General features: G+C 42.6%; 1 protein-coding gene across 11 annotated transcripts in view; it reads right to left on the bottom strand.

The window, feature by feature from the left end:
* Positions 1-23,213, bottom strand: part of Dab1 (DAB adaptor protein 1) — a 1,082,808-nt gene that overhangs the window by 198,825 nt on the left and 860,770 nt on the right. The gene's annotated exons all lie outside the window — the stretch shown is intronic.

Genomic DNA, 23,213 nt, shown 5'->3' on the forward strand with positions numbered 1-23,213 from the left:
AATGTTTGAGCTGGAGCATAACAGATGCTCTTCCTTGCTCTCCAGCACACACTTGGGAATTTCCTCTTCTGGATGCCCACTGGGCATGCACCCATATATTTCTAACGTGGATATAACTAAATAGCATAGTCATCTGTAGTTCTTCTACATGCCTGCTACATATCTGCTCCTTCCATTTAGCTGTGAGCTCCAGAAAAGACTGATTTTTTCATATCTGTACCCCCTATATCAAGCACAGATTCTATAAAACTGGATGATCAATGAATACTACATGAATGACTTGACTAAAACAGAAGACACAAAACAAGCACTTGCTGATTACCTGCTGTGTGCCAGACACAGAAAGGTGCACTGAGTTCGCCACCTGACCTGGTCTTCCTAATGCTACTCCCAAGGCGGCACGGTAATTAACTGTACTGCAAATGGGAAAACCAAGACTAAGCCAGGTTGTCACTCAAAGGGAATGGAACTGGCAATTAGTAATGAGGCGGCAGCTTTCACATTCACTTTGGAATAACCCTGTGGCCCTTCTCTTTATTCAGGTGGGTCATCTTCTTTACAACATGAATCCTATCTGGGGAAAGGGTTGGCAAACAACCCTTTTGGGTGGAAGACCTCATGTGTGGGACTCCAGTCATGACAGCTCTGTTTCTAATGCATCTGACACCCATGCAGACCTTGGGCCAAGCAGGCCCATATCCCCTCACTTCTCTGCCTGAGGTATCCATCCCCTGGCTCTGCTCTCTAGCCAGGGCTGTGCAGCTGCTCCCGTTTGCCTAAGCTGACCTCCCCAGATTTTGAATCCTGGCAGCTTACACTTGAGGTATGAAGAATGTCTCTGGGTTCTAGGATCTCTCAAGCAGCCTTGGTGGCCACTGCCACTCAGGAACAGTCACTCAGGACCAGCCACTGTCATGTGATTCAGGGATTGGCCCACACTTCAGGTTTTTAAATAACATGCAAAATCAACAATGAAACTCATCGTCTCAGGCTGCAGAGTGGGGAAATCCATCATTATGCCTGCATCCGGAGAGCTGAGAGGCTGTTCAAAGGGAGTGACCACATTTGTGGCAAGGGCACAAACCCTGTAGAAATGGACACCAAACAATGATGATTTCTCCCCCAGCTTCACAGGGATTAATTTACTCAATCATTTATTCAACGAATATGTTTTCAAACTGCTACCTGCAGGGCACAGTGCTAGACAAAGGGTGATGAGTGAGACAGATGGATCCTCATATTCTTGATATCCTGTTTAGTTCCATGGGATGAAATGTACCTTACAATCCCAGCTTTATGAAGGAAACTGAGACCCAGATGTCAAACAGACAGCAAATAGCAGTTTCCCTCCCACTGATCAATTAGAAGCTCTTTCCGATCAGCAGATGGCTCCCATCTGAACAGCAACATGTGAGCTGACATTTATTAGGCACCATGAAAGCAGGGACGTTTCAAAAGTCTTGGAATTCGGGGAATGGAGATTTTTAGTTCTCAGTGCCATTGTCAGGAGCTCTACTAAAAGCAATTGAAGTTAATTTGACAGTGTAGTGCAATTCCTTTGGAAAGACAGCAGGAGCCCTATAAATTTTTTAGAATGACACCATCATTAGTATGACCGTGCCCAGTAGAATGTTCCACAGGAAGCTGAAGCTTCTGAGGAATTTCCTTCCTCTTCCTTTTTTCTCCTTGAAGGTTTTCATCGCATGAATGTTACTAGTAGAACTGGGTGGGCTATCTTGAGAAAGGGAAACAGTGTTAAAAATAAGTGTGAGTAGGAAAAACAGAAAGACACTGGCACTCACTCCTGAGACTAAAAAGAAAGACCAAGTGCCAAGCACCAGGTTGGAAATCCACACAATGTGCATTATCCTGCTCCTTCCACAGGCCGCCTTTTATCTGCCTTTCTTGAGCAGCTCTGCCACTCAGGAAAGATTTACTGTCTCTAGCTCCACCAGGAAGCTTCAAATTTCTGTCCCTATTCTTAGCATGCTTATTTTAACCATGCTGCTATCAGGTTAATGGCGGCCTCCTCTATGGAGAAAGAAAAGAAAGGGAATCTGGAGTTGAGTGGGGAGACAGGGTGCTAGGAGGTAATTCAGAAACTCTGAGAGTTGTCAGGTGCGGATGTCGGGTTCACTGTGCCAGCCATAAAATGGGGCAGTTTAGGAGAAAGGTAGGTAGGCATGTTCACCACCAGCCACTTGGAGGTTGATAGTATAGTAACAGAAACAGAAAGGTCCATAACCTTTGGAAGGAGACTGAGAAGAGCTAACTAGAAAAATGACACTATTCTATTTTGCTTCATTTAACAAACAGAGCATCTAATAGGAAACTAAAACAAATGCCTTTTATTAGTTTACAATAGTCAGTAACACCTGCCTGGTGGGGTTATCGGTAGATACTGGGCTGTGTTGTGGAGACTAAGATGATTAAAGACACCCTTGATTCAAGGACCTCCGTCTGCCACAGTGACCCTGCAGGTGTGTGCCTTAAGAGCATCCATGAAGCTCTGTAAGAAGAAGTCACCGAAGATCACAGATCCTAACAATTGTATCACGGTGTGAGAATGGGTCCCTATTTCTGTGCGTTCCATAGATAATCCCAGTGGGCATTTATGGTTAAGAAGTCTTGGTTCAGGGGTAAACACATCTTCCAGAGGATGCAGCTCTTTGCCACTATTCTCATCCAATTTTTGTTGGCTGGCTCTGTGGCTCTGGGCATGGTACTTAACCTTTCTGAGCCTCCTTGGTCTTTCTATTTATCAAAGGAGTATGACAATAAAACTGAGAGATAATTTTTAAGTGTTTCTAAGGACCAAGAATTATGCTAAGTGCTTTATAATGAGTTTTGTCCAATTTCTTTCATAAAATAACCCCACCAGGCAGGTGTTATTGACTACTGTAAACTAATACAAGGCATTTGTATTAATTTCCTATTAGCATGTAAAATGTCACCATAGACATAGCACCTTACTACCATGACATTTCCTATTTCATAGCTCAGCTAATCAGAAGGCCAAGTGAGCTCAAATGGGTTCTATGCTAAATGAGGCCATGAGGCCTCTCTTGAGGCCAAATTCATGACTGGCCTGGCTGGGCTCTATCTAGAAGCCCAGGAAAGACCCTCTCAAGTCCACACAGGCTGCAGCGAATTTCAGTTCCTTTTTGCAGGAAGGGAGAGGTCCTCACTTCCTGCTCTCAGCTGAGGTCATTTGAGGCTCTTGGAGGCCACCCACAGTCTTCACATCATTTCTCTAGTTTCAATCAAGCCACTGGATGTTGAATCTTTCTCATATTTGGGACTCTCTGACTTCTTCTTCTGTTCAAAGAAAACTTTCTGCAACTAAGGGCTCCTGGGGTTGGATTAAGTTTATTGGATGATGCCTCTATTTTAAGGTGAATGGTGCCACCTAACATGACATGATCAGTGGAGTGATACCTCACTGTATTCTTAGGCTTCACAGATCAGAGCATGACATCTTACGAGGCTGTTTTAGAAATCTGCCTATCACAGAGAAAACCCAGTAAAAAGAGTTAAACTGTCTTACAATCTCAGTCTCAGCTGCAATGCCAAGCCGAATCCTTCTACTCTGCCATTATTCTCTCCATGTTTCTAGACAAGTCAGCTAACCGCTCAGGCCTCTATCGTCCTATGGGAGACGGAGGTTATTACTCTGCAGTGGGCGTGGTAAGATCTGTGGACATCACACCTATGAAACCCACTAGTATACGAGGTACTCAGATGTCCTGGAGTAAAAGATTTTATTTTATTTTATTTTGAACCCAACATTTATATATTGAGGATTGTGAGATAATGTATATAAAGGGCCTTGCACAGGGGCTGGCTAATAGAAGGTACCTCACACACACACACACACACACACACACACACACACACACACGTCTCTGTGTGTGTGTCTGTATCCATCTGTCTCTATATAACCATATGTGCATATTCCAGTGCCTTTTTTCCTAGGGGTTTATGGGTTAAATGGTTATATGTCATTTCATTTAACTATTGCAACATCCATGTGAAGCAGGTAAGAGCTGTTATTACCTGAACTTTACAGGTAATAAATTTAAGGTTCAAGTAACTTACTTGAGTTTCCTCACTGAATCAAAGCTACCTTAGTCCTCATCTAGTGCTTTTCACTATGAGTTTAAAAAAAAAAAAAAAAAAAAAAAAAAAAAACAACTCCCATGAATGCTTGAGTCCTGTTATCTGTATCCTTTGCAGTAAGCACAGTTTAATGGCTTCCATTTTAAAGCCCTAAACTAAACTAGCAGAATACTGTAGACTCATCAGAACAGCAAGCCTCCCACCTGGTAGTGGTATGCAGCGCTTGGGATTTGTGGTCTACTTCATTAGGAGCACACAAAGTGCCTATTAGCAACAGCTGTCTAAATAGAAGCCACCTTGTCTCCTCATCTCCTGACCTATATTATTCTTAGAATGATTAACTCATGCTAAGGGTGGAGCCCCTGTGACCAGCTTAGCAACTGGAGTTCAAAGGTGTTTGGCGCTAGGCATTAAGCAGTCTAATAGGGCCAGGTTCTGCAGAAAGAACAGAAGAGGACTGGGGACCCAAAGGCCATGACAAAGTTCCCTCACCTTCATCTGGCCTAGGGAGACTGACTTGTTCATCACTCATGGATATGGACTGATTCATCTGGATGGGAATGCTACAGAGTCACAGAAGCAGGAGAAGACAGGGCCACCTTTTGTGGGCTGGAACCAGGGTCCTGAAGGCCAGGAGGGAGGGACTGAGGAGAAAGTTCACTCTAGGTAAAGAGCTAGAAAAATGAACTTCAGGGCCCTGAATGATGGTGAATCCCATATAGTGGCTGCACTACAGATAGAACAGAGATAGAACAGGAGGAGCAAGTCACTAATAGCCTTTTACATCACACAAAAGGAGTTTATCTTTTCTCCAAAAGGGTACAGGAAGCCAATGACTGATTTTTCATCTTGAAGGGGAAGCCTTGGTATCCGAGGGTAGAACACATCACTCTCACCCATGGCAGAGGGCAACAAACTGAAAGGGCAGAGTGCAGTAAGGCCCGACATCTTACAGGAGGATGAATGCCAGCTGGAATCCCAGGGAAGGCCCAGGACTTGCTGCTGCAGTGAGGCCCTTCTCTACTGTCTAATATGCAAGCCGCTGGTCACCTAGAGTTTCTGAACACCTGAAGTACGGTCAGTGCAGTGTTTAATTTCAAGTTCAACCTCCGGAGCACATGTGGCTGGGTAGCATCTACTGCATCAAACAGCGAACCCAGAGCTGGAATTTTCTTGATGTCTCCACCTCCATCTTCTCCTCTCCAGTGCTCTGGAGGATCATCTTTTGATGATGTGTCCCTTTGGGGCATTTCTGACACTCTGCTTCCTGTCACCTACAGGCTCTTCTTTCTAGGTGAAAGGCACTCTTTCTCATGGGGAGGTAATTCACTTTTCTTATTGGAGCCCTTCAGTTAAATACAAACTGGTTTCCTGCTGTACTAATAACCCTGAAGTAAGCCAGACAGGAAGGTAAATCATCCTAATACCTTCTTTTACCATTCACCCAAAAGATTCATTTACTTCTTCAGTAACAGGAATCTTTGAATGGAAGTATACAGATTTTCTTTCTTTTTTTTTAAAACAAAAGGTTTCTAGGGCTGGGGATTTAGCTCAGTGACATAAGTACCTGCCTGGCAAGCATGAGGTCATGAGTTTGATTCCCAGTATTGAAAAAAAAAAAGGCTTCTATTTATGGTACACAATTATGATATATAATAAAAGATTCATCATCGGGAAGTGGCACACACACCCCTTGCCTTCCCCCTCCTTCACAGACCTCCTTTCCATCTCCATGGTCCACTGCCTGTCTCCCACCAGCTAGCTCTCTTGTACACTGCTCTTTGAATGATTTATAATTTGGGTCTCACATATTAGACTTGGGTCTTGCATATTTAACTTTATGTGTCTTAAAATCTTTTTTTTTTTTTTTTTTTTGATACCAGCAATCCAACTCATGACATCATACTTTCCAGGCAGGTGCTATTCTGCTGAGCTGAATCCTTAGTGTAACCTTCTGTGTCTTATTATCTCATTTAATATTATGGTCTTAAGATACAATTATTTCCTTCTAAATAACAGAAATGTATCATTCTTTAGGGCTGAGTAGTACACCATCATAGATCTATATCAGTATCTATCTATATCTATATTTTCCATTTCTGGCTCCATTCATCTGTTTCCTTTCATTCTGAGAATGTCACTTTTATTTTCTACTGCTAACTAGCTAAGCAAAGACATTATACAACTTTCTAATATGTCTGATTGTAAGAAATAATCCTAAGCAAAAACATAACCTAAGAACTTGTGCACAATAGCACTTCATGGTTTACGAAGCACGAGAGCATGTACTGATGGGCTTGATCCCAACAACAAACAACCCATGTGAATTTCAGATCCACATTCTCATTGTGTAGAAGAAGTGGAAGAGATACAAAGCCTCTGAGAGACACAATTAGATTTGAACCTCAGGTCTATCTAAAAACCACCAATTTTTGAACATGAAAATATTAATGCAGAGAAAGGTATTTCAGACCAAGCATGAGAAGAGACAAAGTAGTGATCACATATGGACATGTAGATGGCATCAAGAGGCTCAGAATGAGTAGGAAAGAGGACTCATAATAAGCAAATACAAAAAAGTGCAGCCCTAACAGTGAGGAGGTGTTAACTGCCAGACAGAGGAGTTTTGTCTTGGCTCTCTGATCTGAAGAAGTCCAAAGAGGTTATGAGTCAAGGAGATGTGTTCCGAGACCCAGAACCAAAGTTGTAACTCTGAGCAGTGGCTGTTATAGTGTAGCCACCAGCATCAGCTACCAGTGTAAACTTCATTTGGAAGATGTTAAACATGAAAATGGTCCAGCCTACCCTGGACCTCCTGTATGAGAAATGCAGGGGCCTAGGCCAAGCTCAGCTCTGGCAGTCCTACAAGGAATACCAATGCCCTGGCAATTCTCAGTTCAGAGCAATGTATGGAGAAGTCACATGGCCACTTTCCAAATTCATACAACAATGCCGTCTAGCTGTCTTGCAGCAGCCCAAAAAGGAGACACAGAAATTACAGGTGATAAAAGAAATCTGCACCGTCATCAAGTCCAGTCTTCTTGTTGGACAGGAAAACTGCAGCCATCTCTCTTTCTAGATTTCGATACCTGAGAAGTCCACTGGAGTAGACTCTTTCTCCCATTGATTTCATCAGGTTTTGGGGGATGAAGCCCATGAAGTCTTATGATGAAGTGAAGGCTTCATGAAGGGGGTCACTAGTTCTCCTCTTGGGGTACACTTTGCCTCACAGTCTGCAGACTTCCTGCAGACTCAGTAGTCCTTCCTGCAGACTCAGAAGCCTCAGCTACTGCATACCAAGGGCCAGGCATTTCACCATCAGTTCCAGCAAAAAGGAGAACTATAGCTGAACAATGACCCACACATGATCAGAAATGTTCCTGGAGTCTTAGGCCTGGAGGAAGAACAGTGCCCACACTTATATGCATGCATCTTGCAACGGTCCTCTCAGCTTTGGCGTGCGTCCCTAAATACGTTCACAGCCGAATGGCTAAGATGCAACTTTTATGCTTCAAAACAATTTTTTCTTTACAAACACATTTGCTCAGAAGAAAAATTATTTGACTTTGTGCCCCAGTTGTGGTTTGGAAGTGATGGCTTTCACTGAAGCCCAGGACACACTTTCCCTCTCACTGGTAGAGCTCCCCCATGCCAGTGTACTGCACTTTCAGCCTCCTGGCACCCGACAGTCTTCTGGCCCAGGCGGACTTTCTCCAGACCTTAACAGATCGGGCCGCTTGTCATCATCCAAGCCTCCATGCAGAGGTGGCCTCCCCACAAATGCCATGTGGGTCCCATCCACAGGTTTCATTCCACCTGCAAGAGCCGTCCTTTGTCATTCTGCTGTCTGACTTTCTTCTGTGCACTCACTACTGTATTCAGCAATCTTGTTATCACACCGCTTCTCTCATCAATGTGCATCTGTCCACTAGTCTGCAAGTTGCACAAAGGAAAGCGCGATCTCACTCTCATTTACTGAGTATCTCCGGTGTCTAGGATGTGGCCTGGCCTGTAATACCTCATCCCAGGTATTAAAGATGAAAGAACTCAGACCAATTAATTTGATTCTCTTCAAGAAAAAACAAAACAAACAAACAAAAAAAAAAACTATTCCATCTGGCCATTTGTCAATGAAGCAATTTATCCATTCAACCAACAAACCAACTTTGAAGGAGCCTCTGATGCAAGCGAGTCTCTTGACTGGGAATTCACAGATGAAAAAGGAAACAGCCTTTATCCTTGAGACTCTTGTTTTTCTCTCGACCCTGATTACCTTGAATTGAACTGTTACTCACATTTAGTTTTTATTTACCCGGATCCCATGGCCTCTCCAACCCACATTAAGCTACAAAGGAATGTCTTTCTACATATTGATGATAAGCATATATTAATCAATGACAGAAAAGAAGTGAGGGGCGATGATGCATTAGTAACTTCTGAGCATTCACTAACTCTCGCAAGATAAGAGAAAAAGAAGAGGCCAAAATGAACATAAGAACAAAGTGCTTCCCTAAGGAGTTGAAAATCTATTTGGGAAAACAGAATGTTTAAAAACAATATTGAAATTTAAGAACACATACTGCACTTAAAAAATAAACTACACTTAAATAAAACATATTCATTAAGTAGTGGCTTCTTCTCATATCTTTGTCCATCTCAGAGTTTCGATAAAAATGGTTCTAGTGTTAAGCAGTTTTCACACATAACTACACACACCAACCCTAAAGCCAGCCTCACTCCCACATGTTAGACAGGAGAATTAATGAGACTGGAAAAACATTAACTTGACCGAACTCACAGATAATTGGAGGCACACAAACTCAAACTCAGGTCTCCTGACTGCACACTGACTCTCGCTTCCATGACACAATGCTGCCTCCATTTTAAGATTTAATGAGTGAAAGATAAGAATGATGAACATGGGCCAGAAGGAGCTCAGGAGGATGGGCTTGAAAAATGAAGAATGGATATGATATTACCACGGAAATTAAAATTTTAGTCACTAAATTGGACTTACTATGACAGATTCAACTTATGTGATTAAATCACAAGGGACACTCTCAGTATTAATGCTAGGTTGACTGCATCACCCTTCCCCCTGAGATTCACCCTTGTCCTAGAAGGCCCCCACTTTAGATAAACATAGCTCTCTCCCCTTCTTTGCACTCACTGGCAGGACTTCTCTGCCTACCTACATTTGGTAATATAAAGTAATGGACAGCAGTACATATCTATAGCATAAAGGCATCTACCAGCAGGGTAGATAGCTAAGAAAGAAGATCAGGGGTAGGACACAGAAATTTGGTAGAGACTGTCTTATTCCTTGTAGCATCTCCTGCCTCTCAAGTATCTGGCATAGGTTAGATACTGAGTGAATGTATATTGAATTATTTGAGTTTAGCTTTTTATTTTTCTTGTCAATTGTCAATCAAACCATTTCTAATCTCTGTCATATCAACAGCCAAAAGAGGGACAAAAATACCTAGTGTAAGCGGGGGTTACAGAAGAACAGATATAAAGACCTGGGAAAGGCCTGCCACAGTGTACATGTTATAACTTTTCCAGCAGGGCCCCTCCCTCTCTGAGACATGACGACCTTGGGATAAACTCCCAGATTCCCCGCTGTCAAGTCAGAGCAGTAAATGTACCATAAGCCTCACTATGGTAGCAAGCAGGGGCTGGAACTGGTCATGTTACCATAGACCTGGCATACAGAGTCTGGGATGCAGGCACTAAGTTGGTACTCTTCTGTGTACTCAGACGAGGTGTATGAGTACACCTTCACCTCGATTGCAGGTGTACGTACTTCCCAGTTTGGAAAGAGAACACCACACGAAGAGACACGGGCTCTTCTGAGTCCAGCACTTGCCCAATTTGGCCCTGGGAATGAGGTTCTTACTTCCCATACAGTGATGTCTTGACTGGATTCTTCTGTGGAAGGGATGCCACAGAGCTTACTGCTGTACACCTAGGCTTCACACACCCCTTGCTTATCAGTTCTTTTGCTGGCCTCTCCACCATATCAATCTGCTTGCATTTGGATGTAGAGGAAGGAAAGCTCAGGTTTGCAATATTCCATGGATATTTCTTATTGGTGTTGCTGGCCACAGTCAGGCAACTTCCTCTATTTTCATACAAAAGAGTCAGAGTGAGTCTTAACAGCCATAGGGCTTTAGGTTAAGAAATTTGATCTTTTTCTAAGTGTTACATGTGAAAACAGATCACAAGTAAATATTGATAAATTGGCTTTTGGTTGAAATGGATAAAGGCAGGAATATAGCGTATTTTATAAGCCAACTCCAAAGTACTAGAAAAAAGAAACCCTCACCATACTCTGAACATTCTCTAAAAGTTCAAAGTATCTTTACAATTTCTTCCCTTGGGGGATTCAGGGCATCTTACTGACAGAAGTATTTGCAGGTGCTTTTCTGCCACCTTTCATCTTTTAACTCTGGGCCAATGGGTCATAAAGATCTTTCCTTGGACAAAGAGGAAAAGAGACCAAGAGACTCCTCCAGGGGGAAACTGCCCCAGCACACCTAGGGGGGCAGATCTAGAGACATCTGCATTTCTAAGGCTGCTTCTGAGCCTGGGCTTCATCAGAACCCATGGGCCTTTTTTCTGATTCTCTTATTTTCACTTCTCAAGGAAGAGCAGAAATAGGCAGAAAACCACCCAGCACAGCAGCACGGCTGAGGAGCACAGCTGCAGACATGCACGGTGTGATCCAGGGTAGTTGAAACCTGGGGATGTGGTTGGTCCTCTGCAGGTGAGGTTTTCCCCCAACTCTTAACATTTTCTGAAGTTACTCACTATTATGAATACTAATACTAACTAGTGAATACTAAAGAGCTTAATCTATTGACCCTCTTCAAACAACTTCCAAATCTGCATCTTTTTTTTTTTTCATAAAACAGCCCAAACCCCTTCTCTCTAAGCATTTCTAAACACATTTAAGCAGACATGTTTTTAGACAGCCTCCATTTGTCATTTGCTGGAGTCATGATTCTAAACATAATTAACCAACTGGAAAATTTTCAAAGAGGGCAACTTTAGATCAGAGTCCTTTGATCATTGTTACTCTGGCAGGATAATTCTTGTACTTAGTAAGTACTCAGTAGGTATTTGTTGAACTGACTTGGAATGGATTGATGACAACTGTTTCAGGTCCTTTGGTGGACAGTCTGAGGTTGCCTCTAACTTTGCACCAGGCTAAACGGAAAAGATGATCAATTACCCATGACCAATTGACACTCACATGTTTATAATCATTATTTTTATTTTAGTCACTTTTAAAGATGATCTTAAAATTTGAAAATAATGTGAAATTTTAAAAAGCAGTTGAGATGTTTTTAAAATCTCCACACAAGACTAGGGTCTAATAGTCTCACGGCTGCACAAACTCCCAGATACCCAAACCTGTGTCTGGCCCTCCAACTCCACATTCTTTTTTCTCAGTAAGCTAACCAGATACTAAACATCTAGCAAATCTTCTGGCAAGTAAAAGGGTGTGTGTGTGTGTGTGTGTGTGTGTGTGTGTGTGTGTAGACAAAAGAACACCAGGAATGGGAAAGGGGAATTACCCGTGGTGAAAGCGATGGCTGATCCTCTAGCCTGTCTCCAGTCTCAGGCTTTTTCAGTGTGTATTGCTTTCCTACCATTAGGCATCCCACTGCGTGCACCAGGCTTGACTGGAAGTCTCATCCTTAACTGATTCCCTTTCTTGCTTGAATCTATGTCAAAGTCCAGTGGGGTGGATGAATGATGGCACTGACTACTATAAGACATAAGCAACACTGTTGTCCATCCTCCCCACTGCAAAGGGTGGATAGGTACAGGAGCCCTGGCTGTCACAGAGACAAAGAAAGGACATCAGCCTGGAGGTCTGCCATTCTTACACATTCAAGCACCCCTCATTTCCTGCTGTTCCTCACAAGCACCTTCCAGGTGACTTTTTTCTAATTTTTATTCTAATTCCTAAACATACTCTTCCTTTAAATTTCTTTTGGCCTTTATCCATGCTATTTCCTCTCTCTGGAATATTCTGCCTGCTGTTTCTTTAGTATGAGAGAACTTTTAATTTCTCAAAACCTATCTATTCTCTTCCGGTGCTCTCTCCTGGACTGCTCTCTGGCAGAACTGGCTCTCCTCTTACTTACTTCAATGGCATCTTCTGTCCCACGTCCTTGTTAAAGCCTTGAGACATCCGAGTTATCTTTTCCCATGTTTGACACTCTGAGCAGTGAGCTCTCCAAAGGCAACGCACCACATTTTTTTGTCACTGTACTCCAAACACTTATTATAGTGCTAGGCACATTCAAGAGGCACAGTAAATATCAGGCATTTTGGATGAGTGAAAGAGTGAACAAAGAACTGATGAGCTGATGAAGGAAAGTAGACAGCTAAGCAAAGAAAGGACTGAGCATTGATTTCCACCCCATGCTTTGATCACCAGCTAAATGTTTACTGGGGATATTACACATACCACCAAAAAGGCGTTAAAGGAGCAAAGAACAGGCATTGATGACCTCCAGTTGCAGATCAAAAAGAAGAAATCTGCCCTGAGAAGCACAAGATGGTATCTGCTGCTACTGTTGACCGTATTTCTCTGCTTGCTAATTCACCTGCAAATATTAATTATCTGCAAATCAGGGAACAGGACTACATCAAACCTTCCTTTCACTTCCCACTCATGGCTTCAAATAAATCTCATCAGCACTAAATGACCTAAAATGTCCTGAGTCCCCACTTTTTCTTTTGTAAAAACGGGTTTGGGGGTAAATAGTAAGGAGCTCATGCAGTTATTTACATGACAAAATGCTACAATTTACGTGGATGTATAAAGCAATCAGCTTATCAATAGTAGTCATTCACTTACACTAAGTTTCTTTCTCTTCTAGTGACATGAATTTTGAACCTTGCTGCCTGCAGCTTATTACTGAGGCTGAGATCACAGTGTACTCCGCAAGCCCTTTGTACAGGACCTTCCCTCTGGGGATGGGCAAAGTTTACTACATTTTTCAGCCTCGCTTGAATTAGGGTGAAGCGTTGGAACCCATTCCAGCCCAGGTAATGTAAGTGGCAGTGATGAATACACTTTTAAGCCTGGCCCCCCCAGCCTGCCCATGAATATCCTCCTATGCCTTCGTCCCTTCTGGTCGGCTGAAATGGATGTCAGCACCAAGCAAACTGGAAAATGGTGGAGCCTCTGTCAGCCTTTGATCCCGAATGGCTGCCTGGGAATAAAGATGCCTACCAGCTAGCTCACCTACCTATGCAGGACTGTTATATGAGCAAGAAATTAACTCCAATTGTGTCTGAATGATTACCCATATTTGATAAGCATGGCTAGAATTACACTAACTCACAGAATTGCATACTCTGTTAAGCATAGAATCTATAGCAGTGAATCTACTGCAGAATTAGAATAGCGCTTAACAAATAGTATATAATCATTAAATGCTTCAAGGAGAAAAAAAATAAAGCCCATGACTATATCAGCTAACAAATGCCAGTACTGAAAATGTGTCCTTGAATTTGAATTCATGGACTTTTAAAAAATTGACTATAAAAACAGTGTTCAAAGTATTACAGTTACTGGCTTTCCTGCCGTGTAATTCTCAGCACATATTGATTTTGAAGCTCAAATCTTTGCAATTCCCTGATAATGCTATTCCTCAGAATAATGAACCAGGAAGGTCCCCTACGCCCACAATTGTGCTGCTTGTGTAGGAACTGTGATTTTCTTTAACCACAGGTATCTGCATTTCCTCAGGCCCTCATTACAGTATATAGGATGTTATTTAATCTCCGGTGAATCTTTCTCTAATGTTTCTCCTCCTCAAGAGACTAGTTGAGTCCCTTGCAGTTGTTGTGTTGGTTCACTATTATACTTCCCAAGATAATTATCAGAATTAACCCATTTGATGCTTTTCTGCCTCTCTAAGAAGGCAGGCACATTAACTTTATGGTTCCTAGACATGGACAGTACCACGGCAGACTACCTCTATGGATTTTAGACCATGTTTCAAGCATCAATCAAGTATTTAGCTATCAAATGTATAATGGAGACTTCCAAGTATTTTTTGATGTGAGGAACTTGAAATCTAGAGAAATAATACCAATATTCAAAATAGCATGCTTCTGAATTTTGATATGGAGATTGGATACAAAGAGAAAAGTCTACTTTGCTTTGTACCAGTTATTTGTCCCATTATCCACTGGTTACTAAGTCTTATTCTGGGACCTGTAGCTCCACCCATGTATAGTGGAAAAAACCATCAGCAACCCCATATGCTAAAGCTCTCAACAGTTCTGCTTATTATCTCACTGGAATACATCATGCCTTTTATCCTTTGCTGTTGTAGTCAGGGTTTGCACGGGAAAATATTTAATATAGGACACATAATTTATAGCATTATTTTTTAATATTCATTCAAAAAGTCAAATGCAGAGGAGGGCAAGAGATCTGATAATGCACTTGACGCCCAAAGAATCCAGCTGAGGGCCTACATCTCACAGCAATGTCCTGCATAAGTCCAGCTGAAGACCTAGAGTCCATGGTTATGTCTTCCATGAGTCCAGCTGGAGGCCCGGCACCCATGACAAAGTCCGTATGAAACACCTACACTGGGAAGGCCCAAAGGTCGATAGTGGAAGCTAGAAAATCTGCACCACCAGGATGACAGATCTACCTCAGCAGGCTGAGGCATCTGCACTGGAGCCAGGAAGTGACACTCAAGGTAAAGAACAGAGCTCCCTTGAAAAGAATCATAGCCATCCCCAGTGGCAGTGAGGACCTGAGCTCCTTCAATGATGAGAACAGCTGAGTTCAAAACAGAAAAAACAGTGTGACTAGCTTCTCTGGGAGAATCAACAGCACACTATCTGCTCCTCTAGTTCTCCTTTTATGCTGTTGGCAACAGTCCTCAGGTGGGCCTTCCACTCCCAGCACCATCCTGATTCAGTTCAGCTGGGTGTTACTGATAGGATTATTTCCAGAGGATGAAAAATATTTTCAAAAGATGAGGAGTATAAAACAAAAGAGGCCTTTATTCTGGGAACACGGGGAGAGAGGACTAGCGTGCTGGCCACTGGAATCTGGCGATCTCTCTCACGCGGACACGTGGTGTGGGGGAATATAAGTAGTCTAAGCTTAGGGCAGTGCCCTAAGGCCATTAGAGATGCACACGTTTGGCGCCAGGGGCAGATTCTGAAGGGTGGGCGGGTATAGGGTGACAGGTAAATCTCTAGGGGCGGGGGAGACAGGAGCTCCCTAATTCCAGCTGAGGCTTTTTCTGGCTACAGTGTCCAGTCTGGGTCAACAATGATTATTAGGAAAAGGGGTGAAGATTTCTCTCTTTAACTACATCCTGCTGGCAGGGGGCGCTGTACTGGAGCCTAGGGGAGTTGATGGGATGAAGGTTAATGCCCAGGTAGACGTTGATGCCAGGTGTTCTAGCCAGGACAACTTCACTGGTGAATGTACGTATGTTAGACTGAAAAAACAAAGAGACAAGATCACCCCGCCCACTCTGCATGTTCCATCTGAGCCCGCCCCTGCACGCTGTGTCATGGTACTCACCCCGCCCACTCTTCATGTTCCACCTGTGCGCCACATGCCAGATAATCTCGGCCCCCTCCCAAGCGCAGCTATGCTCTCTCTATAGGAGCGATCTGTCTATCTCAGAGTTCCAAATGGCCTTAGACATTGAGCATTTACAACATCTCTCAGCTCCACTCAAACATATTTTTTTTTACAATTCAGTTCCACTCAAGAGAGGCTATTTTTCTTACAATTTTCTACCATTTATTCAAGGCTAGTGGCCACCTGGTAATTTTACCAGCCTTGTTTATCAATTAAAGTTTACACTAATCTCCTGTTTTAACCACAAAAATTAAGAGATATCTGTCAATTCCTTGTTGCTGGAAACCACTGGCTCTGTTCCAAGACAAGTATTTTGTTAAAAATTCTAATGTTGTCCACCACCATAATGTTCTCTGTTAAATTCATTGCTTCTACTGTACTGTGTTGTCGCCAATCTCCTGTTTAACAACTGGGTTATAATAACTTGAGAGTATATACTAAGTTAATACATTTATTCATAAGATTGATAAACCTTTACTGCAAAATGCTTCCATTAAAGCCTTTTTTGTTAATTCCATGTGGCACCCTATAAAAAGTGATATAACATCCAGATAAAGCCTGCTTTCTAATCTGAAATGCCAATATTAAGCTCCTACATACTTAATTAATTCTACAGATACCTTTTACTATAGTCCAGATCTCAAGCAACAAGGCAAAAGTTGACCTTCAAGCTCCACAGAGGCCTTGATATGGTTTTTCATATTTTAAATAACACTTGCAGTTCTGAGACAGACAGATCTACACAAGGTAAAGCTACCTGCCCCCCGCCATGGACCACGCTCAAATGCAGCAGAAGACATCGGGCAAGAAAGTGCCCCATCCTGGCATTCTTTGAGACCTTACTCCAGGGCTGTTGGGCTGTCCTGGCCCCCAGAGAGTGGGTGGGCCATCCTAACTTCTAGCCCTCACAGGACACTGCCAGATTCATCACTGACAAAAATTGCTGCTGAAGACTGAGAGGGGCTAAGGGCCAACAACAACCACCTTTGTGGGTGTCTGTCTCAGAGTCCAAGTCACATTAAAACTCTCAAGGTAAGACATTCTCTATATTCGTGGACATAGAGGCCACATATACAGAGTTCTTACTGAGTTTTCAGGCTAATAAATCTTCAATATCTGACGGAGTTTTAAAGGTAAACCTATGCCAGTTACAAACAGGGCCTATTTTGTGCAGGTCCCAGTCCTAAATCTTAAAATGCTTTTATTCCCTTTTATACAGGCTGACAGATACATTCTGTCTTCTCACTTTGTTTGTACTTTTTCAGGATACATAAAAGCCTTTCTCTCAACCAGGGAAACTACTGATATACTTGGTAAAGTTCTGTTGCAACAAAGCATTCCGAGAACGACAACCAGGTTACAACGACCCATACCTGATATTCTTGGTAACCTCAACAGCAATCAAAGTTGCTAGACTGCCATCCTGGTTTCACATCACTCAGGCCCTAGATCTGACCATCCTTTTCATACTCACCTCTGCCTTACCAAGGCCTCACGGCCACGACTCACAGGTTGTCATGTTTTGTTATCCACTTTGGTTCCTAATTTCTTACATTCTATTAATGATCATTTTTACAGTAGGACTCTTTCACAGTATTGCCTACAGACTCCAACATCTTATATACCAGAGACAAGCCTGACTGACCTACCTTTTAACTTTTATGCTTTCAGATGGGGGAGTAAGCACCTCTCCTAACTTCACTCCTCCTAATCCTACGTTTAATTTTCAGAATTCTGCCTTACCGTGAAAATGATCCTACCTCAACGTCATCCTGATAGAATGACATGTCTAAATCAAAGGCACCTTGCCCTCTACCTCACTTGGGTCCTTAAATATGACAGTACCATGTCTCCTCATAACATCTTGTCTCTTTGTTTTTTTCAGTCTAACATACGTGCATTCACCAGTGAAGTTGTCCTGGCTAAAACACCTGACACAAGCTTCTACCTAGACATCAACCGTCATCCCGTCGACTCCCCTAGACCCCAGTACAGCGCCCTCAGGCAGCAGGAAGTAGTTACAGAGAGAAATCTTCGCCCCTTTTCATAATAATCATAAGACAGGATATGAAAGGGTTTTGGTCTAGGCCAGATACTGTAGCCGGTAAAGCCAAGGAGCTCCTATCTCCCCCCACCCTTAGGAATTACCTCTGGTGCCAAATTAAGACCAACAGGCTACCTGTGCATCCCTAATGCCCCCCTTAGGTTCCACCCCAGGCCGAGGCTACTTATGTGCTTCATTCCACGTGTTCCACAGAGAGATCGCTGGCCCCGGGGTGGATATGCCATGCCCCAGGGGGTCGGGGGTGTCTCTCCCCGCATTTCCAAAATAAAGGTTATTTATATTTCATACTTCTTATCTTTTCAGCCGCCGCTGGTCCCCCCCCCCACAGTTCTATCAGTTACCAGGTGACCCATAGTTAATCCACCACATAGCCTAGTCCTCTGGCTAGAATGCTTTAGTCCTCTTTCTACTACCCCTGCCCTGCCAAAGATTTTGTGTGCCTGACCACTACATGAATTTTGGTGCAGGCATTTCTTTTTCTACTGTGCTGCACTAATCATCTATTTTTTCAGATTAAAATACATCCTCATCTGTGATCCTTGCATTAATTTTCTTTGGCATTTGTCTCTGTCATTGCATCTGCCATTTTGTAATTTGGAATGCACTGGTCTATCGCCCCTCTTATAACAGGGTTTTGGAAGGCACACAGTACTACCGCACACTTTTGCTATATGAAACTCAACTGCAAAGGAGGAAATTAATATACAAAGAAGTAAAAGTGCTAGCCCATGACCACAGAACTAATTGGTCACAGAGCTAATACCAGAACAATGCCCTTCCACAGACAAATCAAATTCATTACCGTGGGCCCTGTGGCTTGCAATTTTGCATGGAAACAAGTGTTCCTCACCTAAACTGGAGGATACCATATACCAGTCTATGTTTAGTAATATAAATACTGATGTCACTAATGTTTCAATGTCTTTTATATATTCAGGCTATAATGGCGGTGGAATAAAAATATGAAGATAAAAGATAGTAGCTATGTGAGCAAGTCATAATTTAAAGTTAAAAGCAGCATGTATACAAAAATTACAATAGCTACCATTTGTCTTTCTTCACCCATCATATGACATCTTTTGGGGCAGAGTAAGGGAATTATTTAGAAACTCTTCTACTGGCAAGGACTAAAAACTACATTCCAATAAATTTCACTTAAAACAAGCTCATTCCAGCAAATCTTTGCAGAAATTTTCATTTTCTCACATTTCAGTAGCAGTCCATAGCTTTTTAAAATTTATTTTTGCCTTTTATTACAGTTAAGATTCATTTGCATCCAGTAGCTCTTCACTAATTCATTGTTTTGGTAAAAGTGTTTTTTGATTTTTTTTTTAACTGCATCCAAGGTTTTATACATAGTTTCATGTAACTTCTCAAGGGGAAGGAGTCTTTTATTCCTCATTTTACAGATGAGAAATCTGAGATCAGAGAGATTAAAGTAATTTAAGTAACAGTATCCAGATTATATTTTTCAGAGGTAAGATTTAAAGCTGCGTTTTTCTGAATTGACAGCTTCTGTACCCTATCAGAATTTAAAGGTTACATTGTGGTGGTTTCGGGATACACAGAAGGAGTATAGCATAAATTGGTTGGAAAAACAAGATCTAGTATCATTTGATTTACACAAAAATCCTACCCTTTAGTGTAAATAAAGGCTTTACAGTATCTAGTTGACCAAGTGCCACTTCAGGCCACCACAAGAGCCACTAGATTTTACCATTGTGAAGACTGTCCTTTGAATATGCTAATTTGAAGAGTCAACTGCCTTTGTAAGGGTGGAATAATTTATTTTAAGTGCAAAGTCATGCTGCAAGAAGAAAAAGAATGGCTTGAGGATTGCCAACTTATAGGGCTATTCCTAAAACCCAATCATGCTACTTCCTTGATACTACTGCTTAACACCAAAGTCCTTAGAATTTCCCCAAATGCCGAGACTCATAGAATGTTTTACAGGAATGTACACAGCTTCATCTTACACTCAGATGGGTCCTTTAGAGGCCAACTTTTTACAGCAGTCTAGCATGCCAAAGCTAAATCATTTTGTAAACCAGTATTTAAAGGGCTAGCAGTTTATATAACCAGTAACTTCACATACAGGAAGACAACAGTAAGAAGCTTAAACATGCCCTTGAGGAGACAAAAAGAGGCATCAAGAGGGAGGTGCTTCTAACTGCTGCCCTAGCCCCCAGATTGTCTCACTGTAGGACTTCTATCAGCTCAAGTACAATACAGGGGAAAACAAAAAACAAAAAATCTTCTTTATTAACTTGCTTATTGAAATAGAAGGGAGTTTGGGTCTTTTTTTCCCTCCCCATTCTAGTCTCCGAAAAGCTTTTCTTCCATACAAAACCTGCTTGGGAGAAGTTTTTATTCTATGTTTGAAGACAATCATTTTGGAAACAGAAAGGTCTGGTCTTTCTAGGTGGCCTAAAGATGCGGCATGCATGTTGTGCACAGAAACTGAAATGTGACATTTGTAGCTGTGGCCTGCAGGCCTGAGCTCCATAGAAAGTTCCAGCACCATAGCCTGGAACTGCTGGACCAGTCAGGGCAGGTTACCAGGAAAATGCCTCCAGCATCCTTCCTCTCCTCTAAGTCCTTATGGATAAATCACAACCATTCTTACCCCAGTATTAGGGAGTCAAGGACTTCAAAGAAGAGCTCTTTATAGCTTAAAAGAGTAGATTTAAGAATGGGAAGATTCCACTTATAGCCAATGTAAAGATACATCCTTTTGCCCTTTCCTTATACTCACAAAACTTTCATCGACTGCTGAGAAACTGCCAGTGCAAACGTGGCCCCCAGCCCATCTCTCCATTTTGATTGTGTCACAAGGTGGGTAAGATTTCAGGCAAGGTAAAACCTTTACCTCAGTCAAACACTGAGTTAAGAATGCCCAGCTTATCTTGGAGGGCCCAATTGGAGGCAAGAGCTCTTATTTTATTTGATGCCATTAACAAGAAACCTCATGCCTATTTTAAGGCAATCTTTAAAACAGTGAAAAGTTAGATTAAGAAATATTTATTTCAATAAGTTCTAAAAAAGTAAAAAGTCAGTCTCACAATCTCCTTTCAGATGGACTCAATAAAAACTGTATTTTTAAAAATTATCTATTTGTTTATTTATTTTGTCTTTTGGGGGACAGGGTCTCACAATGTAGTGCTGGTCTTGAATTTGTAGTATGTATATGTAGCGCAGGCTGGCTTTGAATTTGTAGTGATCCTCTTGCCTAGATCTCCTGAGTGCTGATATTACATGCATGCTCCATCACATCTAGCCCTAAGTGATTTTCTAAAAGATGCATCCTCTATGCATGTAACAATGAGTACCTACTATGATTAAATCTACACTTTTAAGTTAAAAGGAGAAGAATTAGTCACTAAGAAGGGGGAACCCAAACAGGACAGTAGGGGTGGGCTACTGACAAAGTCCCAGGCTGAGAGAGGGGCCCACTGGTAGCTGGGTGTGGCCAGAGCATCTCAAGAAATAGGTGAGTCAGGAAGGAGTTGAAAGCCAGCCTCACCTGCAGGACTGGAAAGCAGGAGAAGGGCAGGGCTAGCTTGTGTCTCAGACAGATGATTTCAGAGAGCCAGGGGCCAGAGAGTGGTACAAGTCAGATAGGGCAAGGTAGAAGAGTCACTGAAGATGCTCGGCCTCCTTCACCACAGCAAGGTGGCATCAGCTCTCTCTTGCCACCCGGCTGCTGAGGTCACACAAGGAGCAAGTGGTCCGATCCCTGTGACTTGGAATTGGTGTCAAGGGTACAGCTCAGCCCACAGGGGCTCTTCTGTGCCGGACTGCATGAAGGTAGGGGGCACTAGAGGGAAGCCTGTCAGGCAAGCACTGCCCCGTGTGCATCATGGGGTGCTGTAAGCCACGTGCTCCAGCCTCACTTTGCCTGCCACTCAATGGATGCTTTTATCTCTGTTTGCCTCCATGCCTGGTTTACAGTTGGTACCAAGTACAGAGGAAGAGGGGTAAGAACGATTGGTCCCCTGGGGGCTCTCCAGCTAGGGCTCAGGCTGCACAAATAGCCTGGGCTGGGGGCATCCCAGAGAGGAGGGTGGCTAGATTGAGGGATTTGGAAGCTGGCATAATCAGGAAGGGATAAATGATCTTTCAAAACACATACACACACAACACATACAACACACACACACACACACAACAATTAAAACATTCTTTACATTAAGAAGAAATTCTGGGAGGGAGAACCCTTATTCTGTATTTCTTGATACCATTAAAATACATTTTTCATGTAAAACTTTCCTAGGTTGAAAACCACATTACAGTTATCTTCTGCTCCCCGTGTATTTTAGTATGTCTGATGAAAAATAATTGCTGTGAAGGGGGAGGGGTGCCCTGTTTGGACACCCTTAATCAGTGCATTACCTGATAGGACATTTATGAAGGATAAAACATTTCTTTTCTCCCAGGAGCTGCCTCAGCAGTTGTTAAGAAGAAGGGGGGTGAGGGGAATGAAAGCCTTTATCATTTCCTGATCTCTCCAGCAAATTGCCAATTTATGCACAGAATATTACAAATACTGCTGAATTATTTGAGCCTGGAATTAATTTTGAGAATCTTCCCCCTCTTTGAGTGCCCAGGGATTTGGCTTATCTTTATTTGCTGAAGGAACCATGTCACTGAAAGCAGCCCCGGGATTATTTCAAGTGAATGAATAATGAAATCGCCCAGTTTTCTAATGGTCTCCAAATTCCATGACCACCTCAGCGTGCTCACTGGGAAGCTCATCAGCAGGGCTCCCCATCGTGGTGAGGCATGCGGGCCCCCGACACGAGCCTGTGCTCTGAGTAATAAAGACCAGCAAAGGAGCCCGCTGTCACCTGGGCTTGGGAGATGAAGAAGACATCTCCTCCTTTAGTCACCATCACATACCCAATTATAAGTTGCCAAAAGTAGCTCTATTTTAATAATTCTTTTCTAGCGTGAAATCCTTAAGTCTCATCAGGAGCAACTGCTCTTACTAAAGGTAAGTTACGGCAAACAGTAGAGCAGGCATCTTAGCTTTCAAACAAAGGCAAGTTTGGGATGATAAATTTCTTGCTTCTTAGAGAAAGATTTTTATGTGCCATGGTTAACTGCCTAAAAATATCCCACTCACCTATGTGGTTAGCTATGTAACGATTAATCATCTTGATTATTTTCTTTCTCTTGTAGTTCTGGAACTGAATCCAGTACTGGGTTCTGAGCTCCCTCTCAGATCTTTTTAAAATTTCCTGTTTTGATGCAGGGTCCTGCTAAGTCACTGAGTTGTCCCAGCCGGGGCTCAACCTTGTGTTCTCTACCTCAGCTTCACTTCCTAGAGCAGTGAGTTTGTATGTGTGCTACCATGCTTGGCTTAATTTATTTTTCCATGCT

Source organism: Cavia porcellus, unplaced genomic scaffold (genome assembly GCF_034190915.1).
Source record: "Cavia porcellus strain 051 isolate PalLab524CR breed Dunkin Hartley unplaced genomic scaffold, mCavPor4.1 scaffold_25, whole genome shotgun sequence".
NCBI lineage: Eukaryota > Metazoa > Chordata > Mammalia > Rodentia > Caviidae > Cavia > Cavia porcellus.